The sequence below is a fragment of the Scyliorhinus torazame genome, chromosome 20 (genome assembly GCF_047496885.1).
Source record: "Scyliorhinus torazame isolate Kashiwa2021f chromosome 20, sScyTor2.1, whole genome shotgun sequence".
NCBI lineage: Eukaryota > Metazoa > Chordata > Chondrichthyes > Carcharhiniformes > Scyliorhinidae > Scyliorhinus > Scyliorhinus torazame.
In genome coordinates this window covers 54157438-54174441 of record NC_092726.1, presented here as the reverse complement: position 1 = coordinate 54174441, position 17004 = coordinate 54157438, and positions in this window count along the sequence as shown.

Sequence of the window (17004 nt, the reverse complement as noted above, 5' to 3'; positions counted from 1 at the left end):
AGCTTTTTAATTGGGGGCTCCCGTACCACACTGCCTGACCCTGCCCCCAAGAATTATTGAGAAGTAAATGGTTAACTACATACAGCACAGAGGTCTCTGAAACAGCTTTTTAATTGGGGGCTCCCGGACCACACTGCCTGTCCCCTGCTCCCAGGGATTATTGAGAAGTAAATGGTTAATTATATACAGCACAGAGGTCACTGGAACAGCTTTTTAATTGCGGGTCTCTGAGGCCAGACTGCCTGTCCCCTGCTCCCAGGGATTATTGAGCAGTAAATGGTTAACTATATGCAGCAACGAGATCTCTGAAACAGCTTTATAATTGCGGGCTCCCGAGGCCACACTGGCTGTCCCCTGCTCCCTGGGATTGTTGAGCAGTAAATGGTGAACTATGTACAGCACAGAGGTCTCTGAAACAGCTTTTTAATTGGGGGCTCCCGGACCACACTGCCTGTCCCCTGCTCCCAGGGATTATTGAGCAGGAAATGGTTAACTATATACAGCACAGAGGTCACTGAAACAGCTTTTTAATTGCGGGCTCCCGAGGCCACATTGCCTGTCCCCTGCTCCCAGGGATTATTGAGCAGAAAATGGTTAACCATATCTAGCTCACTGATCTCTGAAACAGCGTTATAATTGCGGGTCTCTGAGGCCACACTGCCTGACCCCTGCTCCCACGGATTATTGAGCAGTAAATGGTTAACCATATACAGCACAATGTCTCTGAAACAACTTTTTAATTGGGGTCTCCCGAGGCCACCCTTGCTCCCAGGGATTATTGTGAGGAAGAAAATGGTTAACTATATGCAGCACAGAGGTCTCTGAAACAGCTTTTTAATTGGGGGCTCCCGAGGCCACACTGCCTGTGCCCTGCTCCCTGGGATTGTTGAGCAGTAAATGGTGAACTATGTACTGCACAGAGGTCTCTGAAACAGCTTTTTAATTGGGGGCTCCCGGACTACACTGCCTGTCCCCTGCTCCCATGGATTAGTGAGCAGGAAATGGTTAACTATATACAGCACAGAGGTCACTGAAACAGCTTTTTAATTGCGGGCTCCCGAGGCCACATTGCCTGTCCCCTGCTCCCAGGGATTATTGAGCAGAAAATGGTTAACCATATCTAGCTCACTGATCTCTGAAACAGCGTTATTATTGAGGGTCTCTGAGGCCACACTGCCTGACCCCTGCTCCCACGGATTATTGAGCAGTAAATGGTTAACCATATACAGCACAGATGTCTCTGAAACAACTTTTTAATTGGGGTCTCCCGAGGCCACCCTTGCTCCCAGGGATTATTGTGAGGAAGAAAATGGTTAACTATATACAGCACAGAGGTCTCTGAAACAGCTTTTTAATTTCGGGCTCCCGAGGCCATACTGCCTGTCCCCTGTTCCCGGGAATTATTCAGATGTAAATGGCGAACTATCTCCAGGCACAGAGGTCTCTGAAATATCTTTTTAATTTTTCTCCCGAGGCCACATTGTCTGTCCCCTGCTCCCAGGTATAATTGAGCAGTAAATGGTCAATTATATACAGCACAGAGGTCTCTGAAACAGCTTTTTAATTGGGGGCTCCCAGGCCACACTGCCTGTCCCCTGCTCCCAGGGATTGTTGAGCAGTAAATGGTTAACCATATATAGCACAGAGGTCTCTGAAAGAGCTTTTTAATTGCGGGTCTCTGAGGCCATACTGCCTGTCCCCTGCTCCCAGGGATTATTTGGCAGTAAATGGTTAACGATATACAGCACAGATGTCTCTGAAACAGATTTTTAATTGGGGACTCCCGGACCACACTTCCTGTCCCCTGCTCCCAGTGATTATTGAGCAGTAAATGGTTAACTATATACTGCACCGACGTCTCTGAAACAGCTTTTTAATTGGGGGCTAACGGACCACACTGCCTGTCCCCTGCTCCGAGGGATTATTAAGAAGTAAATGGTAAACTATATACAGGCACAGAGGTCTCTGAAACAGCTTTTAATTGGGAGCTCCCAAGGCCACATTACCTGTCCCCTGCTCCCAGGGAATATTGAGCAGTAAATGGTTAACCATATCCAGCACAGATATCCTTAAATAGCTTTTTAATTGGGGGCTCCCGAGGCCACACTGCCTGTCCCCTGCTCCCAGGAATTATTGAACAGTAAATGGTGAACTATATACAGCACAGAGGTCACTGAAACAGCTTTTTAATTGCTTGCTCCCGAGAGCATACTGCCTGTCCCCTGCTCCCAGGGATTATTGAGCAGCAAATGGTTCACTATATCCAACACAGATGTCACTGAAACAGCTTTTTAATTGGGGGCTCGCGAGCCACATTGCCTGTCCCCTGCTTCCAGGGATTATTGAGCAGTAGATTGTTAACGATATACAGCACCGAGGTCTCTGAAACAGCTTTTTAATTGGGGGCTAACGGACCACACTGCCTGTCCTCTGCTCCCAGGGATTATTGAGAAGTAAATGGTAAACTATATACAGGCACAGAGGTCTCTGAAACAGCTTTTAATTGGGAGCTCCCCAGGCCATATTACCTGTCCCCTGCTCCCAGGGAATATTGAGCAGTAAATGGTTAACTATATCCAGCAACGAGATCTCTGAAACAGCTTTATAATTGCGGGCTCCCGAGGCCACACTGGCTGTCCCCTGCTCCCAGGTATTATTGAGCAGTAAATGGTTAACCATATACAGCACAGAGGTCTCTAAAACAGCTTTTTAATTGGGGGCTCCCGTACCACACTGCCTGACCCTGCCCCCAAGAATTATTGAGAAGTAAATGGTTAACTACATACAGCACAGAGGTCTCTGAAACAGCTTTTTAATTGGGGGCTCCCGGACCACACTGCCTGTCCCCTGCTCCCAGGGATTATTGAGCAGTAAATGGTTAATTATATACAGCACAGAGGTCACTGGAACAGCTTTTTAATTGCGGGTCTCTGAGGCCAGACTGCCTGTCCCCTGCTCCCAGGGATTATTGAGCAGTAAATGGTTAACTATATGCAGCACAGAGGTCTCTGAAACAGCTTTTTAATTGGGGGCTCCGAGGCCACACTGCCTGTGTCCTGCTCCCTGGGATTGTTGAGCAGTAAATGGTGAACTATGTACAGCACAGAGGTCTCTGAAACAGCTTTTTAATTGGGGGCTCCCGGACCACACTGCCTGTCCCCTGCTCCCAGGGATTATTGAGCAGGAAATGGTTAACTATATACAGCACAGAGGTCACTGAAACAGCTTTTTAATTGCGGGCTCCCGAGGCCACATAGCCTGTCCCCTGCTCCCAGGGATTATTGAGCAGAAAATGGTTAACCATATCTAGCTCACTGATCTCTGAAACAGCGTTATAATTGCGGGTCTCTGAGGCCACACTGCCTGACCCCTGCTCCCACGGATTATTCAGCAGTAAATGGTTAACCATATACAGCACAGATGTCTCTGAAACAACTTTTTAATTGGGGTCTCCCGAGGCCACCCTTGCCCCCAGGGATTATTGTGAGGAAGAAAATGGTTAACTATATACAGCACAGAGGTCTCTGAAACAGCTTTTTAATTTCGGGCTCCCGAGGCCATACTGCCTGTCCCCTGTTCCCGTGAATTATTCAGATGTAAATGGTGAACTATCTCCAGGCACAGAGGTCTCTGAAATATCTTTTTAATTGGGGGCTCCGAGGCAACACTGCCTGTCCACTGCTCCCAGGGATTGTTGAGCAGTAAATGGTTAACCATATACAGCACAGAGGGTCTCTGAAAGAGCTTTTTAATTGCGGGTCTCTGAGGCCATACTGCCTGTCCCCTGCTCCCAGGGATTATTGGGCAGTAAATGGTTAACGATATACAGCACAGATGTCTCTGAAACAGATTTTTAATTGGGGACTCCCGGACCACACTTCCTGTCCCCTGCTCCCAGTGATTATTGAGCAGTAATTGGTTAACTATATACTGCACCGACGTCTCTGAAACAGATTTTTAATTGGGGGCTAACGGACCACACTGCCTGTCCCCTGCTCCGAGGGATTATTAAGAAGTAAATGGTAAACTATATACAGGCACAGAGGTCTCTGAAACAGCTTTTAATTGGGAGCTCCCAAGGCCACATTACCTGTCACCTGCTCCCAGGGAATATTGAGCAGTAAATGGTTAACTACATCCAGCATCGAGATCTCTGAAACAGCTTTATAATTGCGGGCTCCCGAGGCCACACTGTCTGTCCCCTGCTCCCAGGTATTATTGAGCAGTAAATGCTTAACCATCTCCAGCACAGAGGTCTCTGAAACAGCTTTTTAATTGAGGGCTCCCGAGGCCACACTGCCTGTCCCTGGCTCCCAGGGGTTATTGTGAGGAAGTAAATGGTTAACTATATACAGCACAGAGGTCTCTGAAACAGCTTTTTAATTGGGGGCTCCCGAGGCCACACTGTCTGTCCCCTGCTCCCAGGAATTATTGAGCAGTAAATTGTTAACTATAGACAGCACAGAGGTCACTGAAACAGCTTTTTATTTGGGAGCTCTCGAGGCCACACTGCCTGTCCCCTGCTTCCTGGGATTATTGAAAACTAAATGGTTAGCGATATACAGCACCGAGGTCTCTGAAACAGCTTGTTAATTGCGGGTCTCTGAGGCCAGACTGCCTGTCCCCTGCGCCCAGTGATTATTGAGCAGTAAATGGTTAACTATATACACCTCCGAGGTCTCTGAAACAGCTTTTTAATTGGTGGCTCCCGGACCACACTGCCTGTCCCCTGCTCCCAGGGATTATTGAGCAGTAAATGGTTAATTATATACAGCACAGAGGTCACTGGAACAGCTTTTTAATTGCGGGTCTCTGAGGCCACGCTGCCTGTCCCCTGCTCCCAGGGATTATTGAGCAGTAAATGGTTAACTATATACAGCTCCGAGGTCCCTGAAACAGCTTTTTAATTGGGGGCTCCCGTGGCTACACTGCCTGTCCCCTGCTCCCTGGGATTGTTGAGCTGTAAATGCTGAACTATGTACAGCACAGAGGTCACTGAAACAGCTTTTTAATTGCGGGTCTCTGAGACCACACTGCCTGGCCTCTGCTCCCAGAGATTATTGAGCAGTAAATTGTTAACTATATCCAGCACAGAGGTCACTGAAACAGCTTTTTATTTGGGGGCTCGCGAGCCACACTGCCTGCCCCCTGCTCCCAGGGATTATTGAGCAGCAAATAGTTAACTATATAAAGGCACAGACGTCTTTGAAACAGCTTTTTAATTGGGGGCTCCCGAGGCCACACTGCCTGTCCCCTGCTCCCAGGGATTATTGAGAAGTAAAGGGTTAACTGTATACAGCACAGAGGTCTCCGAAACAGCTTTTTAATTGTGGACTCCCGAACCACACTGCCTGACCCCTGCTCCCAGCGATTATTGAGCAGTAAATTGTTAACTACATACAGCACAGAGGTCTCCGAAACAGCTTTTTAATTAGGGGCTCCCGGACCACAATGCCTGTCCCCTGCTCCCAGGGACTCTTGAGAAGTAAATGGTAAACTATATACAGGCACAGAGGTCTCTGAAACAGCTTTTAATTGGGGGCTCCCAAGGCCACATTGCCTGTCCAATGCTCCCAGGGAATATTGAGCAGTAAATGGTTAACTATATCCAGCAAAGAGATCTCTGAAACAGCTTTATAATTGAGGGTCTCTGAGGCCACACTGCCTGTTCCCTGCTCCTATGGTTTAAGGAGCAGTAAATGGTTAACAATTGACAGCACAGAGGTCTTTGAAACAGCTTTTTAATTGCGGGCTCCCGTGTCCCCACTGCCTGTCCCCTGCTCCCAGGGATTATTGAGAAGATAATGGTTAACTATATACAGGCACAGATGTCTCTGAATCTGCTTATTAATTGGGGGCTCCCGGACCACACTGTCTGTCCCCTGCTCCCTGGGATTATTGAGCAGTGAGTGGTTAACTACATACAGTACAGAGGTCTCTGAAACAGCTTTTAAATTGTGGTCTCCCGGACCACACTGTCTGTCCCCTGCTCCCAGGGATTATTGAGCAGTAAATGGTTAACTATACACAGCACAGAGATTTCTGAAACAGCTTTTTGTCTGCGGGCTCCCGAGGCCACACTGCCTGTCCCCTGCTCCCAGGGATTATTAAGAGGAGGTAAATGGTTAACTATATACAGCACAGATGTATCTGAAACAGCTTTTTGATTGCGGGCTCCCGAGGCCACACTGCCTGGCCCCTGCTCCCAAGGATTATTGAGCAGTAAATGGCTAACTATATACAGGACGGAGGTCTCTGAAACAGCTTTTTAATTTTGGGGTCCCGGACCACCCTGCTTGTCCCCTGCTCCCAGATATTACTGAGCAGTAAATGGTTAACTGTATACAGGCACATAGGTCTCTGTAACAGCTTTTTAATAGGGGTTTCCTGGACCACACTGCCTGTCCATTGGTCCCAGGGATTATTGAGCAGTAAATGGTTAACTATATAGAGGCACAGAGGTCTCTGAAACAGCGTTTTAATTGGGGCACCCGGACCACAGTGCCTGTCCCCTGCTCCCAGGGAGTATTTAGAAGTAAATTGTTAACTATATACAGCACAGAGGTCTCTGAAACAGCTTTTTAATTGGGTGCTCCAGAGGCCATACTGCCTGGCCTCTGCTCCCAAGGATTATTGAGCAGTAAAGGGTTAACTGTATACAGGCACAGAGGTCTCTGTAACAGCTTTTTAATTGGGGCACCCGGACCACACTTCCTGTCCCCTGCTCCCAGTGATTATTGAGCAGTAAATGGTTAACTATATACAGCACCGACGTCTCTGAAACAGCTTTTTAATTGGGGGCTAACGGACCACACTGCCTGTCCCCTGCTCCCAGGGATTATTGAGAAGTAAATGGTAAACTATATACAGGCACAGAGGTCTCTGAAACAGCTTTTAATTGGGAGCTCCCAAGGCCACATTACCTGTCCCCTCCTCCCAGGAAATATTGAGCAGTAAATGGTTAACTACATCCAGCAACGAGATCTCTGAAACAGCTTTATAATTGCGGGATCCCGAGGCCACACTGCGTGTCCCCTGCTCCCAGGTATTATTGAGCAGTAAATGGTTAACCATATACAGCACAGAGGTCTCTGAAACAGCTTTTTAATTGAGGGCTCCCGAGGCCACACTGCCTGTCCCCTGCTCCCAGGGGTTATTGTGATGAAGTAAATGGTTAACTATATACAGCTCCGAGGTCTCTGATCAGCTTTTTAATTAGGGGCTCCCGGACCACAATGCCTGTCCCCTGCTCCCAGGGATTATTGAGCAATAAATGGTTAATTATATACAGCACAGAGGTCACTGGAACAGCTTTTTAATTGCGGGTCTCTGATGCCAGACTGCCTGTCCCCTGCTCCCAGGGATTATTGAGCAGTAAATGGTTAACTATATCCAGCACAGAGGTCACTGAAACATCTTTTTATTTGGGTGCTCGCGATCCACACTGCCTGCCCCTGCTCCCAGGGATTATTGAGCAGCAAATAGTTAACTATATAAAGGCACAGAGGTCTTTGAAACAGCTTTTTAATTGGGGGCTCCCGAGGCCACACTGCCTGTCCCCTGCTCCCAGGGATTATTGAGAAGTAAATGGTTAACTGTATACAGCACAGAGGTCTCTGAAACAGCCTTTTAATTGTGGACTCCCGAACCACACTGCCTGACCCCTGCTCCCAGGGATTATTGAGCAGTAAATAGTTAACTACATACAGCACAGAAGTCTCCGAAACAGCTTTTTAATTGGGGGCTCCCGGACCACAATGCCTGTCCCCTGCTCCCAGGGATTATTGAGCAGTAAATAGTTAACTACATACAGCACAGAGGTCTCTGAAACAGCTTTTTAATTGGTACCTCCCGGTCCACACTGCCTGTCCCCTGCTCCCAGGGACTCTTGAGAAGTAAATGGTAAACTATATACAGGCACAGAGGTCTCTGAAACAGCTTTTAATTGGGGCTCCCAAGGCCACATTGCCTGTCCAATGCTCCCAGGGAATATTGAGCAGTAAATGGTTAACTATATCCAGCAAAGTGATCTCTGAAACAGCTTTATAATTGAGTGTCTCTGAGGCCACACTGCCTGTTCCCTGCTCCTAGGGTTTATGGAGCAGTAAATGGTTCACAATAGACAGCACAGAGGTCACTGAAACAGCTTTTTAATTGCGGGCTCCCGTGTCCACACTGCCTGTCCCCTGCTCCCAGGGATTATTGAGCAGTAAATGGTTAACTATATACAGGACAGAGGTCTCTGAAACAGCTTTTTAACTGTGGGGTCCCGGACCACCCTGCTTGTCCCCTGCTCCCAGATATTACTGAGCAGTAAATGGTTAACTGTATACAGCCACAGAGGTCTCTGTAACAGCTTTTTAAAAGGGGTTTCCTGGACCACACTGCCTGTCCATTGGTCCCAGGGATTATTGAACAGTTAATGGTTAACTATATAGAGGCACAGAGGTCTCTGAAACAGCGTTTTAATTGGGGCACCCGGACCACAGTGCCTGTCCCCTCCTCCCAGGGATTATTGAGAAGTAAATGGTAAACTATATACAGGCACAGAGGTCTCTGAAACAGCTTTTTAATTGGGGGCTCCCGAGGCCACACTGCCCGTCCCCTGCACCCAGGGATTATTCAGCAGTGAATGGTTAACTTTCTGCAGCATAGAGGTCACTGAAACAGCTTTTTAATTGGGGGCTCCCGAGGCCACACTTCCTGTCCCCTGCTTCCCAGGGATTATTGAGCAATAAATAGTTAACTATATACAGGCACAGAGGTCTTTGAAACAGCTTTTTAATTGGGGGCTCCCGAGGCCACACTGCCTGTCCCCTGCTCCCAGGGATTATTGAGAAGTAAATTGTAAACTATGTACAGGCACAGAGGTCACTGAAACAGCTTTTAAAAAATATATATATTTTATTCAAGATTTTTTGGCCAAACATAACAATACGTAGTGTTTCTTTCACACTACAATAAAGCAATATAAATAACAATGGCCAGTTTTAAACAAATAAATAAACAATATATAAACAAAAACAAAAAACAAAACTAAATGGCAACTGCCTTGTCCAAAATAAATACTCTCCAAAAATACAATCCAACAATCCAATGTACAATTACATACACCAAATACCTATACGTATACAATAACATCCCTGAGAGTCCGTCCGATTCCTACCCCCCCCCCCCCCCACCCCCTCGCCACTGGGTTGCTGCTACTGTCTACTTCTTTTCCATTCCCTCTATCTTTCTGTGAGTTAATCGACGAACGGTTGCCACCGCCTGGTGAACCCCTGAGCCGAACCCCTTAACACGAACTTAATCCGTTTTAACTTTATAAACCCTGCCATGCCGTTTATCCAGGTCTCCACACCCGGGGTTTGGCTTCCTTCCACATTACCAATATCCTGCTCCGGGCTACTAGGGACGCAAAGGCCAACACGTCAGCCTCTCTCGCCTCCTGCACTCCCGGCTCTTCTGCAACCCCAAATATAGCCAACCCCCAGCTTGGTTCGACCCGGACCCCACCACCTTCGAAAGCACCTTTGCCACCCCCACCCAGAACCCCTGTAGTGCCGGGCATGACCAGAGCATGTGGGTGTGATTCGCTGGGCCTCTCGAGCAGCTCGCACACCTATCCTCTACCCCAAAAAATTTACTAAGCCGTGCTCCAGTCATATGCGCCCTGTGTAACACCTTAAATGTATCAGGCTTAGCCTGGCACACGAGGACGATGAGTTTACCCTCCGTAGGGCATCGGCCCACAGCCCCTCCTCAATCTCCTTCCCCAGTTCTTCTTCCCATTTCCCGTTCAGCTCATCTACCATGATCTCCCCCTCGTCCCTCATTTCTCTGTATATGTCCGACACCTTGCCACCCCCCACCCATGTCTCTGAGATCACTCTATCCTGCACCTCCTGCGTCGAGAGCTTCGGGAATTCCCTCACCTGTTGCCTCGCAAAAGCCCTCAATTGCATGTACCGAAATGCATTCCCTTGGGGCAACCCATAGTTTTCCGTCAGCGCTCCCAGACTCGCAAACGTCCAATCTACAAACAGATCTCTCAATTGTACTACCCCAGCTCTTTGCCATGCTCCAAATCCCCCATCCATTCTCCCCGGAAAGAAACTATGATTGTTTTTTTATCGGGTACTGCAACGAAGCTCCAGTCCCTCCCCTATGCCGTCTCCACTGCTCCCAAATTTTCAATGTAGCCACCACCACCGGGCTTGTGGTGTATTTCGTTGGTGAGAACGGCAACGGTGCCATCACCATTGCTTGTAGGCTAGTCCCCCTGCAGGACGCCCTCTCCAATCTCTTCCACGCCGCTCCCTCCCCTTCTCCCATCCACTTACACACCATTGAAACATTGGCGGCCCAGTAGTACTCACTTAGGCTCGGTAATGCAAGCCCCCCCCCCCCGTCCCTACTACGCTGCAAGAATCCCCTCCTCACTCTCGGGGTCTTCCCAGCCCACACAAAACTCATAATACTCTTCTCGATTCTTTTGAAAAAAGCCTTCGTGATCACCACCGGGAGGCACTGAAACACAAAAAGGAATCTCGGGAGGACCACCATTTTAACCGCCTGCACCCTACCTGCCAGTGACAGGGACACCATGTCCCATCTCTTAAAGTCCTCCTCCATCTGTTCCACCAACCGCGTTGAATTAAGCCTGTGTAATGTACCCCAATTCTTGGCTATCTGGATCCCCAAGTATCGGAAGTCCCTTGTTACATTCCTCAACGGTAAATCCTCTATCTCTCTGATCTGCTCCCCTGGATGCACCACTAACAACTCACTTTACCCCATGTTCAGTTTATACCCTGAAAGATCCCCAAACTCCCCAAGTATCCGCATTATCTCTGGCATCCCCTCCGCCGGGTCCGCCACATATAGCAACAAATCATCCGCATACAGAGATACCCGGTGTTCTTCTCCCCCCCCCCCCCCTGAGTACTCCCCTCCACTTCCTGGAACCCCTCAATGCTATGGCCAGGGGTTCAATCGCCAGTGCAAACAATAACGGGGACAGAGGACATCCCTGCCTCGTCCCTCTATGGAGCCGAAAATAGTCAGACCCCCGTCCATTCGTGACCACGCTCGCCATCGGGACCCTATACAGCAACTGTACCCACCTGATATACCCATCCCCAAAGCCAAATCTCCTCAACACCTCCCATAAATAATCCCACTCCACTCTATCAAATGCTTTCTCGGCATCCATCGCCACCACTATCTCCGCTTCCCCCTCCGGTGGGGGCATCATCATTACCCCTAGCAGCCTCTGTATATTTGTATTCAGCTGTCTCCCCTTCACAAACCCAGTTTGGTCCTCATGGACCACCCCCGGGACACAATCCTCTATCCTCATTGCCATTTCCTTGGCCAGAATCTTAGCGTCCACATTCAGGAGGGAAATGGGCCTGTAGGGCCCGCATTGCAGCGGGTCTTTTTCCTTCTTTAGGAGGAGCGATATCGTTGCCTCTGACATAGTCGGGGGCAGCTGCCCCCTTTCCCTCGCCTCATTAAAGGTTCTCATCAGTAGCGGGGCCAGCAAGTCCATATATTTCCTCTGAATTCAACTGGGAATCCGTCTGGTCCCGGGGCCTTCCCCGCCTGCATGCTCCCAATCCCTTTCACTACTTCCTCCCCCTCAATCTGTGCTCCCAGTCCCACCCTCTCCTGCTCCTCCACCTGAGGAAATTCCAGCTGATCCAGGAAGCATATCATTTTCTCCTGCCCATCCGGGGGCTGAGCTTCATATAATCTTTCATAAAATGCCTTGAACACTCCATTCACTCTCGCCGCTCCCCGCTCCATCTCTCCCTCCTCATCTCTCACCCTCCCTATCTCCCTCGCTGCTCCCATTTTCCTCAGTTGGTGGGCCAGCAACCTGCTCGCCTTCTCCCCACATTCGTACTGTACACCCTGTGCCTTCCTCCATTGTGCCTCTGCATTACCCGTAGTCAACAAGTCAAATTCTACATGTAGCCTTTGCCTTTCCCTGTACAGTCCCTCCTCCGGTGCCTCCGCATATTGTCTGTCCACCCTCAGAAGTTCTTTCAACAACCTCTCCCTTTCCCTACCCTCCTGCTTTCCTTTATGTGCCCTAATAGATATCAGCTCCCCTCTAACCACTGCCTTCAACGCTTCCCAGACCATTCCCACCTGAACCTCCCCATTATCATTGAGTTCCAAGTACCTTTCAATACACCCCCTCACCCTTAAACACACCCCCTCATCTGCCAATAATCCCATGTCCATTCTCCAGGGTGGACACTGTTGTTTTTCTTCCCCTATCTCCAGGTCCACCCAATGTGGAGCATGATCCAAAATGGCTATAGCCGTGTACTCCGTCCCCGTCACCTTTGGGATCAGTGCCCTTCCCAAAACAAAAAAATCTATTCGTGAATAAACTTTGTGGACATAGGAGAAAAAACGAAAACTCCTTCCTCCTAGGTCTACTAAATCTCCAGGGGTCTACTCCTCCCATCTGCTCCATAAAGTCCTTAAGCACCCTAGCTGCAGCCGGCCTCCTTCCGGTCCTGGACCTCGAATGTCCAGCCCTGGGTCCAGCACCGTATTACAATCTCCACCTATTACCAACTTCCCCACCTCTAGGTCCGGGATACGTCCTAACATACGCCTCATAAAGTTGGCATCATCCCAGTTCGGGGCATACACGTTCACTAAGAACACCGCCTCCCCTTGCAATTTGCCACTCACCATCACGTATCTGCCCCCACTATCCGCCACTATAGTCTTTGCCTCAAACATTACCCGCTTCCCCACTAGTATGGCCACTCCCCTGTTTTTTGCGTCTAGCCCCGAATGAAACACCTGCCCCGCCGATCCTTTGCGAAGTCTGACCTGGTCTATCAGCTTCAGATGCGTCTCCTGAAGCATAACCACATCTGCCTTAAGTTTCTTTAGGTGTGCGAGTACCCGTATCCTCTTAATCGGCCCGTTCAGCCCTCTCACATTCCACGTGATCAACCGGGTTGGGGGGCTCTTTACCCGCCCCCCCCCCTTGACGACTAGCCATCTCCTTTTTCAAACCAGCTCCTTACCCGGTTCCCACGTACCCGTATCTCCCCCAAGCGGCGCCCCCACGGCACTGACCACCCCTCCCCCATACCAGCTCCCCCTTCTCCCCAGCAGCAGCAACCCAGTTACCCCCCCCCCGCTAGATCCCAAGCTAGCGTAATTGCACCCCCCCCCCATGTTGCTCCCAGAAGTCAGCAAACTCTGGCCGACCTCTGCTTCCCCCCGTGACCTCGGCTCACACTGTGCGAGGCCCCCTCCTTCCTGCTTCCCTGTTCCCGCCGTGATTACCAAGCGCGGGACAAAGCCCGTGCTTCCCTTTTGGCCCCGCCCCCAATGGCCGGCGCCCTCAGCTCCTCATCCTCCCTCACCCCCCTCCCCCACGACATGGGGAAGAGAGAAAAGTTACAGGGTCGCAGGATTAACAAATTGGGAAGTCCTCTCTTCCCCCTTTCCCCCCCTTCATCCCACATATTCACCCCCCTCCCCCACTTTGTCCCAAACGTTCTTTTTCTGGCCCGCTCACTCCAGTTTCTCCTCGACAATATATGTCCACGCCTCATCTGCCGGTTCGAAGTAGTGGTGTTTCACTGGATGTGTGACCCACAGTCTTGCCGGTTGCAGCATTCCAAATTTAATCTTCCGTTTGTGCAGCACCGCCTTGGCCCGATTAAAGCTTGCCCTCCTTCTCGCCACCTCCGCACTCCAATCTTGATATACGCGGATCACCGCGTTCTCCCACCTACTGCTCCGAGTTTTCTTCGCCCATCTGAGGACCATCTCTCTGTCCTTATATCGGAGAAATCTCACCACTATGGCTTGAGGAATTTCTCCAGCCCTCGGTCTTCACACCATAACTCGATAGGCTCCCTCCACCTCCAGCAGACCCGTAGGGGCCTCCGATCCCATTAACGAGTGCAGCATCGTGCTCACATATGCCCCGACGTCCGCCCCTTCTACACCTTCGGGAAGACCAAGAATCCTTAAACTCTTCCTCCTCGCAATATTCTCCAGCAACTCCAGCCTTTCCACACACCTTTTTGTTTTGTGCCTCGTGCATCTCCGTTTTCACCACCAGGCCCTGTATGTCGTCCCCATTCTCAGCAGCCTTTGCCTTCACGACCCGAAGCTCCTGTTCCTGGGTCTTTTGCTCCTCCTTTAGCCCCTCAATCGCTTGTAATATCGGGGCCAACAGCTCCATCTTCATCTCCTTTTTGAGTTCTTCCACGCAACGCCGCAGGAACTCTTGTTGGTCAGGGCCCCATATTAAACTGCCTCCTTCTGACGCCATCTTGCTTTGTGCCTGCCTTCCTGGCCGCTGCTCTAGAGGATCAACCGCAATCCGGCAACTTTCGTCTCTTTTTTCCATCCGTGTCCAGATGGGGATGCCCTTCCGGATTACCGCACAGTGTTTTTTTGCAGTTAGAATTGCCGGTGGGGCTCCTATAAAGAGCCCAAAATTCCGTTCCACCGGGATCTGCCGAAACGTGCGACTTAGCTGGTCATCACCGCACCCGTAAATACGAAACTGCTTTTTAATTGGGGGCTCCCGGACCACACTGCCTGTCCCCTGCTCCCAGGGATTATTGAGAAGTAAATGGTTAATTATATACAGGCACAGAGGTCTCTGAAACAGCTTTTTAATTGGGGGCTCCCAAGGCCACACTGCCTGTCCCCTGCTCCCAGGGAATATTGAGCAGTAAATGGTTAACTATATCCAGCAAACAGATCTCTGAAACAGCTTTATAATTGTGGGTCTCTGAGGCCACACTGCCTGTTCCCTGCTCTCAGGGTTTATGGAGCAGTAAATGGTTAACAATAGACAGCACAGAGGTCATGGAAAAAGCTATTTAATTGCGGGCTCCCGTGGCCACACTGCCTGTCCACTGCTCCCAGGGATTATTGAGAAGATAATGGTTAACTATACACAGGCACAGAGGTCTCTGAAACAGCTTATTAATTGGGGGCTCCCGAGGCTACACTGCCTGTCCCCTGCTCCCAGGGATTATTGAGAAGTTAATGGTTAACTATATACAGGCACAGAGGTCTCTGACACAGCTTTTTAATTGGGGGCTCCCTGACCACACTGCCTGTCCACTGCTCCCAGGGATCATTGAGCAGTAAATGGTTAACTATATACAGCACAGACTTCTCTGAAACAGCTTTTTAATTGGGGACTCCCGAGGCCACACTGCCTGTCCCCTGCTCCCAGGTATTAATCAGCAGTAAATGGTTAACTGTATACAGGCACAGAAGTCTTTGAAACAGATTTTTAATTGGGGGGTCCCGAGGCCACACTGCCTGAGCCCTGCTCCCACGGATTATAGAGAAGTAAATGGTTAACTCTGTACAGGCACAGATATCTCTGAAACAGCTTTTCAATAAGGGGCTCCCGGAGCCACACTGACTGTCCCCTGCTCCCAGGGATTATTGAGCAGTAAATGGTTAACTATATACAGCACAGTGATTTCTGAAACTGCTTTTTGAATGCGGTCTCCCGAGGCCACACTGCCTGTCCCCTGCTCCCAGGGATTATTGCGAGTAAGTAAATGGTTAACTATATACAGCACAGATGTATCTGAAACAGCCTTTTAATTGGGGGCTCCAGAGGCCACACTGCCTGTCCCCTGCTCCCAGGGATTATTTAGAAGTAAATGGTTAACTATATACAGCACAGAGTTCTCTGAAACAGCTTTTAAATTGGGGGCTCCCGAGGCCACTCTTCCTGAACCCTGCTCCCAGGGATTATTGGGCAATAAATGGTTAACTATATACAGGCACAGTGGTCTCGGAAATTGCTTTTTAATTGGGGGCTCCCGAGACAACACACTGCCTGTCCCCTGCTCCCAGGTATTAATGAGCAGTAAATGGTTGACTGTATACAGGCACAGAGGTCTCTGAGACAGATTTTTAATTGGGGCATCCCGAGGGCACACTGCCTGAGCCCCTGCTCCCAGGGATTATGGAGAAGTAAATGGGTAACTATGTACAGGCACAGAGGTCTCTGAAACAGCTTTTTAATTGGGGGCTCCCGGACCACACTGCCTGTCCACAGCTCCCAGGGATTATTGAGAAGTAAATGGTTAACTATATGCAGCACAGAGATTTCTGAAACAGCTTTTTAATTGCGAGGTCTCGAGGCCACATTGCCTGCCCCTTGCTCCCAGGGATTATTGAACAGTAAATGGTTAACCATACACAGCACAGATATCTCTGAAACAGCTTTTCAATTAGGGGCTCCTGGAGCCACACTGACTGTCCCCTGCTCCAAGGGATTATTGAGAAGCAAACGATTCACTAAATACAGCACAGAGGTCTCTGAAACAGCTTTTCAATTGGGGGCTCCCGGTCCACACTGCTGGCCACTGCTCCCATGGACTATTGAGCATTAAATGGTTAACTATGTACAGGCCCAGAGGTCACAGTGAGAGCTTTTTAATTGCGGGGTCCCGGACCACACTGCCTGGCCCCTGCTCCAAGGGATTATTCAGAGGAAGTAAATGCTTAACTATATACAGCCCAGATGTATCAGAAACAGCTTTTTAATTGTGGGATCCCGTACCACACTGCCTGTCCCCTGCTCCCAAGGATTATTGAGCAGTAAATGGTTAACTGTATACAGCGCAGAGGTCTCTGAAACAGCTTTTTAATTGGGGGCTCCCGAGACCACACTGCCTGTTCCCAGCTCCCAGGGATTATTGAGCAGTAAATGGTTAACTATATACAGGCACAGAGGTCTCTGAAACAGCTTTTTAATTGGAGGCTCCCGGACCACACTGCCTGTCCCCTGCTCCCAGGGATTATTGAGAAGTATATGGCTAACTATATAGAGCACAGATGTCACTGAAACAGCTTTCTAATTGGGTGCTCCCGGAGGCACACTGCCTGTCACCTGCTCCCAGGGATTATTGAGAAGTAAATGGTTAACTATATACAGCACATATGTCTCTGAAACAGCTTTATAATTGG